Below are 15,225 nucleotides of genomic sequence, written 5' to 3' on the forward strand. Positions count from 1 at the left end.
ACTATATGAAAAATTGATGACGTACATCGATTAGTTTCATAACAAAAGCAATATATCAATTTTATAAGCATTGTTATAAATTTAGTTTCAGTAACAGTTTGAATCCAAATCCGAGAAATTTTGCTTTGATTGGTAAGTCGACGATGATGCCTTTCTAATTGTATTATTTTTCAGTTATTTGAGTCTCTGAAATTATATTTCCGTCTTTTACATACATGGAACAGATTTCGTTTCTTAAATGTTTTTCAAAACGAATTTAATCGTTCAAGCACCAAACAGGGATATGTGCCGTTTTGATTAGCAAAACTACTTGCCGAAAAATTCAACCAAGTTATTTTAACACGTCTCTTGGAAACCAGCTTTACAGTTTTAAGAGTTTTGCGAGTTTGAAATAAATATTAACGGTGGTTAAAACAACATTTTTCTTAGTGACAAATTATTATCTTTTTTAATCGCTTTAGTTATTAACAGTAAACAGATTCTTTAGTTTAAATTAATGTTTACCTACCTCCTCTGGGGTTGTAAAGCTTCTCTGGGCCTCGATCATGACCTTTTTTACACACTGTCCCATTTTTCATCTCTCGTAATAATTCTTTTCAAAAGCGTTTTGATTATCTCTCATTCATTCATTGACTTTTATTTTGGTATCCAATTTTAAGCAGATGGTTCAAAACTCTTTCATCGACTTTTCAATAATTGCCCGGTCAAGGTGAACGAAAATAAGAAGAAGAATTTTAACGGTTACGCGCATTTAAGTACTAGTCTCTATAAACACCATTTTGGCCTAGTCATCAGTTATGACCTATAGTTAAGTTATCATTTTCTTAACAAGTTATTTTCCTGTAAATATAATAACTATTTTATATATTATTTAAATCATTAAAGAATAGGAAACAAGCTAGTATAAGGCCTTAAGTGCACAAATAGACTTATAATTATACTCGTTTAATTATTTTGAATAGTTTTTTTTTATAGATTTAATGTTTCATTGTCAACTGAACATATTATATTAGTTTTTTTTTATTAAGAATCTATTGATACATTGTTGAATATATATACAGCTTGTACAGTAGCATTTTTATTTCAGCGTTTCCAGTTTTATCTGTTCTGTAATATCAGATTTAGCAAATTTTTATGTTGAAAAAATAATTTCTTTTCATCTTTCTGTTTATGTAACTGTAATTCTGTATTTAGTAGTATTGCTTTTTTATTTGATCAAAATTTCTATTTCTAAAATGTGCATATTTTATTATTGCCTTGTATTCATAAAACGCGAAATACTGTGGAAAATTAGTAGTTTGATATTTTTGAGGCTTAGAAAGAAAAGAAAGAAATCCTAATAAAAATACCTTAATACTTAATAATAGTTATTCATAATTATGAATTATTTAAATAGTTATGTCTTGTAAATTACTAGAAATTAATTCAGCAGGGAATATATGTTAAAAAACGATTTATATATTATACTATTTTATTATTTTTTATATACATTAGTGATGCATATGTAATTATTCTTGTGGTTGTGGTTGGGAGGCAATCCACGCTAAAGATCTTGCAATAGCTGCTGGGATTTCAGGAGCTACCGGAATATCAGCACTTTGGGGTTGATATCCATTTTCATCAGCTACGTAGGTCAGTTGATGACTTCCACCCTCTGGGTCGGTCCAAGAAGCTGAACCTTGGACAGCTTCACCTGCTTCCTCGCCAATTTGCTTTAACTGACCAGATTGTTGTTGGGCTGTACCATCTCCGGATTGATAGCTCCATTCAAATGTGCCATCGGGGCTTACGTCGCCACTCTGAGAAAGTATCGGGACTTCCTCTTCGCCGAACACAGCGACAAAGAGACCAATGAAAAGCACTGCTTTGAGAAACATTTTAGTCAATAGCGATCGTTCAAAATCTGAATGATAACTGATAATTTTTTGAGGCTGAGTTGGTGTTTATATATTGAATCATTAAATATTTCAGGAAATATCAAGGATTTTGTTAATTTTTAAACGCAATTCATTTTACTCGAGTTTTATACGCATTTGATTTGAACTTTAAATTTGAATTAAGATGCAACATATTACGATCAATGTATTATTCAAATGTTTTCGAATAATATTAATTCCATGTATTTATAATTAATTAAATTGATACTTATGGATGATGCAATTTATATTATGAGATTGTGAGACTGTTTTAAGAATAATTAATACAATAGATTAAAAAATAAAGTATTTATTTTGACAATTAGCAATATATACAGTACGCACACATTTTCGAATAATTTGTAAGTGATTAAATTTAAATTAATCTGAAGGTATTTTCGTTAATTAAGTCGTCGTCAACTTACTAAGCGTCTTTCAGAAAAGTCGTCTGTATCTTGGAGAAAAAATTGGACATTTGTGGGTATTTGTAGATGGGTGATCTATGTATAGTAGAAATCAAGGATCATTCGCAGTATTAAATTTTATTCCGTCAGAAATGTTGGTTGAGTCAACGAATCAAAATTATACAAAATTTGCGATTTGTACAATTGTGTTGTTGGATATAACTACAACTTTGTATACCAAAGTCTCAGATACAGCGAATGGGTTATGAGGTTATGACTTATGAGGAGAGATTCTGCATATTATGGGGTAGACATGGTGATCACCCATTTGAAATTTCTGGAATATTTTAGTGTCGTTTTGTTGAATCTGCAACTAGTTCTTGTGCTTCGCAGCTATCGTAATCTTATTCCTAATACCTTGTCTTGTTTTTTTTGTATTTCTTGTATTTTGTTTATGTTTTGTAAACTTATCGATATTTATATCGTTAATATGTTATATATCTATGTAAATTATAATTATTTATGTTATTTGGGTTTTATATCTTAGTCGTTAACTTAGAAGAACATAATCATAAAAATGCAATTTATTATTTTATTAAATTTTTTTGTGTTTCAGTTTGTTTTATTGGTCCCTTAATGTACCGACTGTGTCTCTAAAATCCGCGAAATACGTTTCCTCGTATAATGTCTTCTTTCGATTTGTTTGCCAAAGGTGCTATCGCATTCATACCCTGTATATGGACCCTATTTCTCAAAATTAGGATGGCAGGTCTACATTTTATCAATACGATAATAATACGATATAATAGACAATAAAATAATTAATTGGAAAATGAAAATTAATAAGGAATATCTTTTATCGGATACATCACTTATTAAACAATCTATTACATCTAAAATTTTGCAATGTCTATTTTTCGTTTAATATTCCTATTTTTTTAGTATTTTCCTCTTACTGTACATCTAGCATATTGCATATTGAGAGTTATATTAAATATTATCACAATTGATTGCTATCGTAAGCATATTTTGATAGGTAAGGTATTTACGTTTTATATAAACAATCGCATGATAACTACCGTTTAATATCAATAGTAAAGATAAAAATGATGTGACGCGAAAAAGGAATGTATAACGAAGTAAGATAGTATCAAATAAATCAGTATAATCTCTTTGAGCACTGGTTATCAGTTAAAAAGAATAGAGAAAAAACTTATCCTATACGATAATGTTAATTAGCCGAATAGGAACTTTTTTATTGAATATGGGTACATCTAATACAAATTAACTAAAATAGTTAATGTTAAGAATTGTGTCAAGCAGAAGCTTTCTCATTTTTATATTTATGATTTTTTTTGTTAAAAATAGTCTTATCAAAACCAGTGCGATTCGACAATTAATTGGTAAAAAATTGTTTTAATAATAATTGTTAGAGTATCCTTTATAATACCTTGATTGATATATACTAAACGGCATTATTGCAAATATTTGAAAGTTTGTAAATGGCTCTTTGGAATCAGTTTTGTCTTCCTGAAGGTACGATGGGTCGTGACAAACGGTGATGTCGGGGTGACAGGGAATCATATTCAATGAGCTGATCCTCACCTCTAAACTCTTAATTGGAACCCATACAGCGATCCGTAAAATAGCCTAGAACGTCGAAATATTGCAATGTTGCCGAATTAACTCTGAGGTTTGGTTCAGTTTGGCTTTGACATACAAAATATTTTAATCCAAACAAAATAGTTGAATAAAAATGTTATCAAATACTATTTATTTTAACATTATAACACATCTAAAAACTACAATTAATTATACAGCCACAATAATTCATTCATCTCTTATCACTATTGCTTTCAAGAATTTTTTATACATCTGACAGCCGGTCGCCGTCTGGTTGTCAGATGTACGCCAAATTATTCAAAATATTAGTTATAAATACTACAGGTTATACACCGACAAACATTATTTTAGCCCTTAATTTTGATAAATTTGAAGTCGCTCCGTAATATATCATATTACTTTGTTTGAAAATGCCGTAAGCAATAGATATTCAGGGTCACAAATTGATTGCGGCTTTAATAGGTTATTTTGAAAAGGAACGATATAATGGAGGCCCCCTTTTGCTGGTAAATTCCGTTAGAGAGGTAATTATTGATGATATTAAATAATATAAGTCCCTACAGTTTTATTTAAAATGTTTTTAGCGGGTTGCTTCCGCTCTAAATATTAGTATAGGTACTGTAAATAACATCGCTTACAAAACGAAGAAAAATACGTTAGATTCACCCAAGAAAACTCGCCTACATACAAAGTGGGTGACGAATCTTGACCATCTTAATATTGGCTCTATTCGAGACCAAATATACGAAATGTATAAGAACAGTAAGTACACAAACTATTTTATCAATATAAGCATAATTTAATAAAATTATTTTAGGGAAAATTGTCTGTCTGAAAAGTATACATAAAAGAATTAGGAACATGCAGCTCTTTGAGGAATGTAAGACCTCTTTTTATATACTCTTACAGGGCATAGGGTTTAAATGGTGTAAAGATAACCCTCGGAGAGGTTTAATAGAACTTTCAGACATTGCCTTGAAAGAATTAAATTTTTAAAGGCACAACATAAGACCAAGGAAGATAAACTATTTGGATTTGTGTATGTTGATGAAATTTTGATATTTCAAAATGGTTCATTGTGGCACTCTTAATGCACGTAAAAGTTACAATAGCATTCGATTAGGTTTTTTGATCATTATATTTTTTAATAACTAACTGCAGATATATTGCTGGTCGAGAAGAATATTCCATCAAAAATTGTTTGGATATATGGAAGGAAGCATAGTCAACCATAACACCTTGGGTTTGGATGGACTCGATTAAACATACATAGGCTCAGAGGAAGTAATTGACATGTGGTCGAATTGTGAACATGTTTCAGACAGATCAGAAATTAAAAGTTTAGTTATTGAATTGGACAATGAGTGGGCAAGTGAAAGTGACTGAAGGAAACTTTCAGGATATATGATAATGCTGTGCAATGCTAGAAATTCCCGCGACAGAGTGATGAGAGTGGAAACAACTAAAGGTATGCACATAATTAATTAAATATAATTGTAGAGAATAATATTGCAGGGAGTGAAAGATTTGTATGCACAGGTATGATTGTAATTATTCAAAATTAAACATGAGCATTAGGTTACAACTTATAAGGAGAGAATGAATACTAACTGTTTTGTAGATATGATAAATGCATTAGACAGAATTCAGTGATTAATTTTATGAAGAATGCTGTACACAAATATTAGCAGAAGTAATAAAATATACAATGATACCAAGGTGACTTGACACACCATTGAAGGAAACAAGAACTAAACGAAAAAAGTAAATATGCTCTCGAATGAAAGTAAAATACGTTTCTCAGATATACAATTGTTAATTAGGTGGATTAGGCCTCCAGGGAGATACCATTACATAAAAAATGCGCCTAGAAACTCTACCGCATGGATGGTGTGGAAAAGAGTTAAAACTAAACAAAACAAATCTAACCCACAAACTATTATAACTGTGTCTTAATTGTAGTTTTAAGTCCTTCGATAATATACGTATTAGATTTACTATAATGTTAAAATAAATTATATTTCAAAATATTTTTGTTCAATTACTTTATTTAGATTTGATTTTTTTGTATGTCAAAGCCAAACTGAACTAAAACTCAGAGTTGATTCGGCAACATTGTAATATTTCGACGTCACAAATATCCACGATGCATTACTAAAAAACTTTGCATAGGCTATATATCGGTAGTGACACGCTAAAAGTGAGCTCTGGAGGTTTATATAAATCTTATATATTCGTATTGTTATCTGACACTGAACTGACACTAAGTGATTACCACTCGTTCATTAATGGAACTGTGGAATTACCTTCAAACATATAGCATAAATAGTAACAAGTTAGATCTAACTATGTTATATAATGCCTTTAATTTCATGAAAAAGTAATTATCTTTTTGATCATTTTTGATCTTAATAATCTTTTTACTAGATCTATTGTTTTTCGCATAATTAGATATATTTTATAATATTATATATTATATTTTCTTTGCTTTATTTGTTTTTTTAGTTATTTTTTATAATTAGTATTATTTCCTTATTATTTTAACTTGCTTTAATTAATTCTGCAAGTATTAGTCAAAACTTAATTAAACATTTTCGGTTATTATGGTGCTGATATAAAATTTAAAATTCAATAATTGAATGAGAACGAAATATATAATCAACAATGACTGTTATTTTTAATATGTTTCTCAGAGCCAATTTAAAAAAATTAGGTTTATTTAAATGGGTTTTAAATAAGTAAAAGAAAATATATCTTACAATAAGGTTACTTTTTATTGTATTTTCAACATTTGTGCTTGATTTGTATGAGCGGTTTTACTGGTTTGGTACAGGTTGGGCAGGAGATTCGTTCCAAATAAATAGCAGCTTATGGTGGTACTGGGATGTCAGCACTCTGGGGTTGGTATCCGTTTTCGTCAGCTACGTAGTTCAATTGATGCTTTCCACCTTCTGGGTCGGTCCAGGATGCAGATCCTTGAACAACCTCGCCAGCTTCTTCGCCAATTTGTTTCAATTGTCCAGATTGTTGTTGGGATGTACCGTCTCCCGATTGATAGCTCCATTCGAAAGTACCGTCAGGACTTACATCACCACTCTGCGATACAATTGGTACTTCTTCCTTGGCAAACACTACCGCAAAGAAAGCGACGAAAAGTACTACTTTGAATACCATTTTAATGTCTTTAGTCGTTCAGGTGTCTGAATGCTGACTGATGATCATGGATCATTCTGGTTCTTTTATACTAAACCGTTTAAATTAGGATAAATATCAAGGTTTTAAAACAGTTTTTTTACTGCAACAATCTGAACTATAAAGATAAATTAAAATGCATCAAATTATCATAAATGTCTTCATCCAAAATTGAAAGTTGATTATTAATATTTTTGGTTTCTGAAAATGTTATAGTATTAACGCGAGTATAGGTTATAAAAAATCTCGTTTTATTAGTCTACCAAATATTAGATGTTTGAACACTTATCTGTTCTACCATAACTATTTGTTGTTTTAAATACTTTATATAGTCATATGGAGATATTTCTTTTGAATAATTTCTCTACAATTAAGACAACTTTCAGTTCAACTTACATTTATTAGTATCAATATTATTTTTATTTTATAAATGATCAGAGTTCAAACGTTTGATATATATGACTTATTATATAACCATATAAATATTTATGATACGATAGATAGATAGCAAATGTTAAAAATCATGTAATCTTCGCATAGCGTAGACCCGGACAAAATGCTGCATCTAACAAATAAACGCCGAAATGTCTGTCAATTGTTAGAATTTGAACAATGTTTTACTTTGTGCTTGTAGTTCATTCATATATTTTCATTCATACTTTATTTTAGGAGTTTCAGTTAAAAATAAATACCTACAGTTAATAATTATTCAGTTAAATTTTTCTTTGCCTAATAAGACTTTTCCCCATGGGTTGGGGTAAATGTTTCGTGTCAATGGGGATACAATCCTATTCATGCGGTAAAAGTCCTGATGTGAAACAAATATTTGTTTAAATACATTTTTATTAAAAATGAGTATAAACTTCTTTACTCACTAGAATAAGAAACTACTCAGTAGAACCAATGTTTAAATGAATGACATATATTGATATCAAGACCTTAGATTTCTTTTTAACTCCTCTTTGGACAAAAAAATACGACATATTTTTTCTAAGTGAAATAATGAACGAATTTTTAAATTTCTAAATAGTTTTGTACGTTTTTATATTTTAACATTAACGACATAAATAGGACAAATTTCCCCTTTTCATAGCCCAAACATTCCTCGTGCTATTGCTTTCTGCACTGGTTGCACTGGATCGAGTTACTTGGTTCAGATTCTTGCCCATAAGTTTGCTACAAAGCGGGCAGATTATTTCTTCATCTTGGGTATCCAGTTTAGTATTAATATCAAACGATAAATTTTCTTTTCCACGGGTTTTAATTAATTTGGTAGCTTCTTTTTTCTTTCCACATCTAATTTTTGTATTCGCTCGTCTTCTAATTCCCTCTTATTTGGGGTCGAAGTAAGAATTTTTGATGATTTTCCTTTTTGTCACAAATTGGTGACTTAATACGATATTAGGTCATCATTGATTTAGGGTTTGATAGTGGCATGAAAAGTTCTTGACATGAAGTGTTTTCACCTAGCTGGCACTCCCGAGATGTAGACTATTTAGGTGATGTGCTAGGCCTTGGTTTAAATGTATTTTCTTTTTGAGATTCTTTAGTAAAATCTATTAAAGGTATGTCGTCATCACTAGAGAATTCAACATCCATTATAACAGCGGTTTGATTCGGAACCTGGTTTGAGTTTCCTTCTTCGATGAAGGTGTTTGATCGGTTACGGACGACGGTAAAAAATCTTCGTCTACGAATATAAATCTACTCAAAGGTATTATTCCGCAGGATATGAACGCATTGGTGTGCAAAGGAACGATATCTGATCTATCCGGCTGATGGAGCCGCATCACCGTGTCTTGACTACGCTATTAATGGCTCCACAAAATAGATAGACATATTTCAATGTTTTCGGCACCACGTTATACGAATGCAGTACTTTTATAGGCCTAATTTGATGTTTTTAGCATCCACACCTTAACATCCAAAGATGAGGAACCACAGATACCACAAAAAATTGAAGATGTAAACAGTTGTTCTATGTAAAATATGGTTTTACTAATAAAAATTATGTGAATTATGCGACCTATGAAATACGGGAAATAAAATGAGGTGTACCAGTAGAAAAAGAAGTAATCGACCTCCGAGAACCATACATCTTCTTTAACAAATATTTTACGAATGATATTTTTACCGAGATGGCTGATAAAACTAATTTTTATGCGACTCAACTGCACATTTTTCGATTTGCATCCATCGACTCTGTTGAGTTTAATTTTTTTAGAATTTACGTCATTATGAACTATGCCATTATGCTATGTTAATATATTGGGACAGGTCAGTTGACATATCGATTGCAAAAAACAAAGAAAAGGGGCTGAACGTTGTAAATTGTAAGGCTGCATCAAAAAATCTGCGTCAAATGTAATACACATTTATGTTTAGCAAAAGGGCAGAAAATTGTTTTTTAAAATTTCATAATAAATAGCTTGATTGTTTTTTGTTTTACTTTCCATTGGAATGGACATAATTTTTTTTTGGGAAAAATACACCTTACGTTTATTTTTTCTATATCAAAAATCTCTAAAAATATTAGAAAAGCCGACTTTTCCACAACGTTGAAGGATTTGGCACAGAAAGGGTTATTTTAGCAATAAGTCAGCGGGATTCGAACCCGGGATAATTCCAAGTAAATACCTAAAATGTTCTGAATAATTCCTTTCATTTTCATATTTACTCATTAAGCTTCTATAATAAGCTTCGGTATGATATTGAATTTTTGATGGTATTGTAAATACAGCTTTAAATAGATTTGTTAATACTTCGTCAACACTTCTTCTCTTAAATATGTTAAATATGTCAAATCTTTAATATGTTAAGGGTAAACAAAATATAAAACAAAAAAGTTTCAGTAAAAAATAAACACTTCGTTATCTTGTGCTGGGTCTGCTTTATTATAATACGTTATTTAAGTATAGATATATAATACATGTCCTTAATATTGCTTCGCGTTAGTTATTCTTTATGTTGGGGATGAGAGGCGATCCATTCAAGGGATTTTAAAATTGCTGGTGGAACCTCTGGAGCGACTGGAATATCAGCACTCTGGGGTTGATATCCGTTTTCGTCAGCGACGTATTTTAATTGGTGGCTTCCACCTTCTGGGTCAGTCCAAGAAGCAGCTCCCTGAACAGCTTCTCCTGCACTATCTTCAATTTGTTTAAGTTGCCCAGATTGTTCTTGCGCAGTACCATCTCCGGCTTCGTAGCTCCATTTAAAAGAACCATCTGGGCTTACATCACCACTTTGTGACACTATTGGCACTTCCTCACAAAATACTACTATACAAAGACTAATGCAGATCACAATTTTCGAAAATATCTTCATATTTTTGAGTCGTTCGGAAAGTTTGAAAGATTACTGATTGTTTTAGTATTTTTGGGTCCTTTTATAGTGTCAAATGATTGCCAATTAAAGTAAATTTCAAGGTTTCGATCATTTTATGTGCTTGAAGATGCAGAATGCATCAAAATAAATGTCTTATTCAAATTTGTATGTTAATTATCAAATAGATTTTTAAAAATAAACTATATATAAATATGATGAGATGCAGTTCAAATTTAAAGGTGAATAGAATTATGTATTAGAAATTTAATTAACGATGTTAGTGCAAATATTATTTTAATTGTAATAATAAGCCAAGCAAGTTGTAAAAGAGTTAGGTTGTTGTATTTCACATTTAAAGAGAACTGTAATTAGTTACAGCTGGTTTGGTAGCCGCAGTGGTTAAAGGCACACGATGTTCCTCCTACTGCTGTGATAGTCGAATTCGAAGGTTTTAATCCTGCAGGGCATGGACGTATGTTATGTTTGTGACGTTAATTTAAATGTTTCCAGACAAATATGTAAAATCCGACTAGGAATAAGGTATCGGTTACATCTGTAGCCAGGCAGGGTAAGACTTGTTTTTTGGCATTGTCTTTAAGTTGGGCATTGCTAAGTCGGTGAGCTTAATGCTGAGGATCGTGGTTTGGAACTCATGTTAAGCAATATATTCAGGTTGGCAAAAAGAGAATAAGGATGATAAGTCGAGCAAAGTGTTTGACCTTATTTAAATGTAATGAATTAACCATATTAATGTATAAAGTAGACATATTGGCATAATTCTGTCTTTGATTGAATTTTAGTAGAATAAAAATAACTACACACTTTTTTTCTTAACGTACTTCAAAATGTCCTAATGAAAACATAATAAAGTAAGATACACTGAGTTCGACAATAAAGTAAGGAACATAAACTGATTGTATCTCTGATGTTAAAACACCAAGCCGGTCGGTAATAAAGATTTAAGAGAAAGTTTTTGAATCAAAATTAGACTTTTAGGAATAATTTAATGAAAAGGAAAATTTACACAGATAAATGAAAAATCGAACCAATATATTAATAGATCAACTGAAAACTCCCCGGCCTACCATAGTAAAACACATTTTTTTGGCAAAATTATTTTTTTTTATTCAATATAATTCCTTTTAAGGGTGATACACTGAATATAGCCGCCCTCCAACTTTTCGATACCATTTTTGTTGTACGATTTGTCCTTTGCTTCAAAATAGATTGACCTCAGTTTCGGCGATCACCTCTTCACTCGAGGAAAATTTCGTCCCAGCGAGCATTCTTTTGAGGTCTGAAAACAGGAAATAGTCGCTGGGGGCCAGATATGGAGAATACGGTGGATGAGGAACCAATTGGAAGCCCAATTCATGGATTTTTGCCATCGTTTTCATTGATTTGTGATACGGTGTATTGACTTGATGAAGCAGCACTTTCTTTTTCTTCAAATGCGGCCATCTTCCTACGTTTTGGAGCAGGTTTATCGTATGCAGTCCACTCGGATGACTGTCGATTGGACTTCGGAGTAAAATAATGGAGCAATGTTTCATCCATTGTCACATGTTGACGCAAAAAGTTGGGTTTATTATGCTCGATCATCTTCAAACACTGCTTCGAATCATCGTCGTTGTTTTTGGTCAAAAGTGAGTTCACGTGGCACCCACTTTACACAGAGCTTTCTCATACCCAAATATTCGTGAATGATACGATGGACACGATCAGTTGATATCTTTAGAGTGTCTGCTATTTTATTCAATTTCAACTTACGGTCATTCAAAACCATTTTGTGGATTCTTTTAATGTCTTCATTTTGTGCTCATTTCACCACGTCTAAATTTAGCATACCAATCCTTGATGGTTGATTTTCCTGGGGATGGTGTCCGTAAACTCGGCATCAAGCCAAGTTTTTGCTTCAACTGTATTTTTTTTCCTTAAAAAAGCAATATTTTATTAACACGCGAAATTCCTTTTTATCAATTTTTTTCACAATAACAAAAGTTGCTTCACTCAAAATGCTATAATTCACAAACTAATGATCCGACAGCTACTAAATTTATATACGCATCTTTTGAGGGTTAGGGATAACTAAAAAACATATGGGTTTAATTCTAGTAGCACCATCTATGTGTCAGGCCGGGGACTTTTGAATTGACCTGTCACTTTATAAAATCAGCTAATTTTTAGTGTACAAAAAGACGAAGATTAAAATTAGACTTAATAACTTGCAACAATATTAAGTATCTGTCACGAAATTATAAATATATATTTACTATAAAGAAGTATAGTCCAGAAATAAGGAAAATGCTTATATAATAATCGGTGAGAATCGAATAACTTTTAGATATAAAAGGAGGTATTTTAACATTGAATTGTGATTATAAAAATTCTTTCCTTCTGATCAGTGTTTTTTCTCTAGCGTATGTTTAATCTGCAGAATAATTTCATTCTGATGAAGATGTAATAATTCTATATAAAGAGGGGCAAAAGTCCCGCTGCCATTTTGATTTGACACTAAAGCGGCGTAAAAGTCGTGCAATCATTTTGATTGCGCACCATTTTGGTTATGTCACGTTTATCTTAGTTTTGCTTTAACCATTGTGTTGTGTGTTGTTGTCCGAATTTTATTATGGATAAATATATGCCATAAGAACGAGCAGAAATAGTGACAATATTTATTAAAAATAATCGTCCCATTAAATCTTAACGGTAGCGGGACTTTTGCCCCACGTTGTATATCTTTTATATAGTTAAAGAAGCTAGAAGCTACATGTAGGAAATAATTCCTGACGCAATATCGTAATTATTGAGATCATAAAGTACCTATTTTGTTCGATAATTTATGTGGAAATAAAAAGTACTAATAATGTTTTTTATGCTAAAAATATAACACATTTTCTTAAACTTGGTCTTAACCATACTGATGCCTTGTCTTGGTGAAATAATCAATAGTATAGGCCTGTAAAAAATTTTGCTGTTTCATGACTAGCTTCAAATGACTTCGTTTTTTTTGTCAGGACGACAATCTTCTTGACAAATCGATCGTCATTTATCATGGTCATGAGTCATTACAGTAAAATAAAAGAAAATTGACTTGAATAGAAATATTATTTTATTTATAAGCACTACCACATATTGAAACTTTTTCTTTTTCCTGGTGAGGCCATGTTCATTGTTGTTTTTTCTAAATATCTTTAATGCCCTGATGAAATCGTTCACCTTGACCTTCACTTACATCTCTCAGATTTCCGGAAATTAGTTGAGGATGGATTGCAGAAAATGTAGTTTTAGGCTTATTAGCTTTTTTTACGATTTGTTTAGTGCTAGTGTCTTTATGATTGTCTAAAAAGAGCAACAAATCATTAAGTCTTGGAATTTTTTCAATATTATTTTTGTTTTGTGCATACCAATACACATAAAAATCAGTTAAAAATACTGAAACAGTTGTTTTGTTGCAGACCTGTGTAATTAAACATTAATAGATATAGATTTAATTGTACTTTTAATGCCAAACTGAATTCTTTCGAAACGCAGTTAGTTTACAGATCGTTAAAGTTGTTTACAATATTTAATTTTTATTTGATGAATTTGAATAAAACATTTATTCTAATAGGATGCATTTTGCCAATCTTAAGTTCAGATGCGCCTTTTTAATATTCCCAATCTGCCTTGATATTTATCCTGATTAAAAAGTCAAGTATAAAAGTGTCGAGAGAATTTCAAAGTAATCAGTAATCCTTCAGATTTTTGATAGATATAAAGTTTTTAAAATGCATCTCAAAGCAGTTATCTGCATCGGTTTAATTTCTGTGGCACTGGGTGAGGAAATTCCGATCGTTTCACTAAGTTCTGATGTCAGTCCCGATGGTGCCTTCGACTGGAGCTATAAGTCCGGAGATGGTACCGAGCAACAACAATCGGGACAGTTGAAGCAAGTAGGCGAAGAAGCTGGCGAAGCTGTTTCGGGATCTGCTTCTTGGACCGATCCAGAAGGTGGGGCTCATCATTTGAGCTATGTGGCTGATGAAAATGGATATCAACCTCAAAGCCCCGATATACCAGTTCCGCCGCCTCTCCCAGCAGCCATTGCGAGGTCTTTGGAATGGATTGCAGCGCATCCGGCACCTGTCGAATAAATAAATGTACAAATTTAATATGCATGTAAATATGAATATAAAAAATACTGAATAAATATTTTCAATCATATTATCGTTATTTAATTTTTATTACAAATACACAAAAGTAATTATCAATACTAGTGACCGCTTGGTCGTGCAAATACGTCCGTTATGATTTTCTGATAAAACAGTAATAATCAGTAGTTGCTGGCATAGTATCCTGATGTTCGTTATGAGCTTGAACTGATTATTTAATTATTTGCAATGCCTCTCAAATAGACTTTCTTATTAAACAGTTGGAAAAATACAATTAATCACTTTTAATTGCAATTATTTTATGACATAATTCTTTCCCAATTTTATTTTTTAAACGTTATTGTAGGACTTACAGTAGATTACTTATTGGAGTAATATACTACATGTCAGGATAGTTATATTATATTATATAACTGAAATCATATAATAATTCTTATTACCCATGGGCAGATTGTTGACGTTCTAGGAGATTAATTAAAAAATTATAGGACCAAACACAGCATTACAATTTTTTTTATTGAGAAAATATTTACTGCTTCAATTGAATTCGAAATTTTTTAAATGATTGATCTGAAAAATTCAAGTATTATCAAAATATGAGTATTTTAA

At 31.3% G+C, this 15,225-nt stretch overlaps 4 pseudogenes across 4 annotated transcripts; 1 reads left to right on the forward strand and 3 right to left on the reverse strand.

The window, feature by feature from the left end:
- Positions 1–1,453: 1,453 nt before the first annotated feature.
- On the reverse strand, positions 1,454–1,935 carry LOC143194184 (endocuticle structural glycoprotein SgAbd-2 pseudogene; annotated as a pseudogene). The gene has a single exon (XR_013005206.1). The product of XR_013005206.1 is annotated as an endocuticle structural glycoprotein SgAbd-2 pseudogene (transcript).
- A 4,759-nt stretch (positions 1,936–6,694) lies between these two features.
- Positions 6,695–7,155, reverse strand: LOC143194185 (endocuticle structural glycoprotein SgAbd-2 pseudogene; annotated as a pseudogene). Its single transcript, XR_013005207.1, has one exon. The product of XR_013005207.1 is annotated as an endocuticle structural glycoprotein SgAbd-2 pseudogene (transcript).
- Positions 7,156–10,005: 2,850 nt separating this feature from the next.
- On the reverse strand, positions 10,006–10,505 carry LOC143194187 (endocuticle structural glycoprotein SgAbd-3 pseudogene; annotated as a pseudogene). Its single transcript, XR_013005208.1, has one exon. The product of XR_013005208.1 is annotated as an endocuticle structural glycoprotein SgAbd-3 pseudogene (transcript).
- Positions 10,506–14,182: 3,677 nt separating this feature from the next.
- On the forward strand, positions 14,183–14,668 carry LOC143194189 (endocuticle structural glycoprotein SgAbd-3 pseudogene; annotated as a pseudogene). Its single transcript, XR_013005210.1, has one exon. The product of XR_013005210.1 is annotated as an endocuticle structural glycoprotein SgAbd-3 pseudogene (transcript).
- Positions 14,669–15,225: the final 557 nt, after the last annotated feature.

Source organism: Rhynchophorus ferrugineus, unplaced genomic scaffold, assembly GCF_030347505.1.
Source record: "Rhynchophorus ferrugineus isolate W39M unplaced genomic scaffold, kcgeb_rfMv2 rfM3, whole genome shotgun sequence".
NCBI lineage: Eukaryota > Metazoa > Arthropoda > Insecta > Coleoptera > Curculionidae > Rhynchophorus > Rhynchophorus ferrugineus.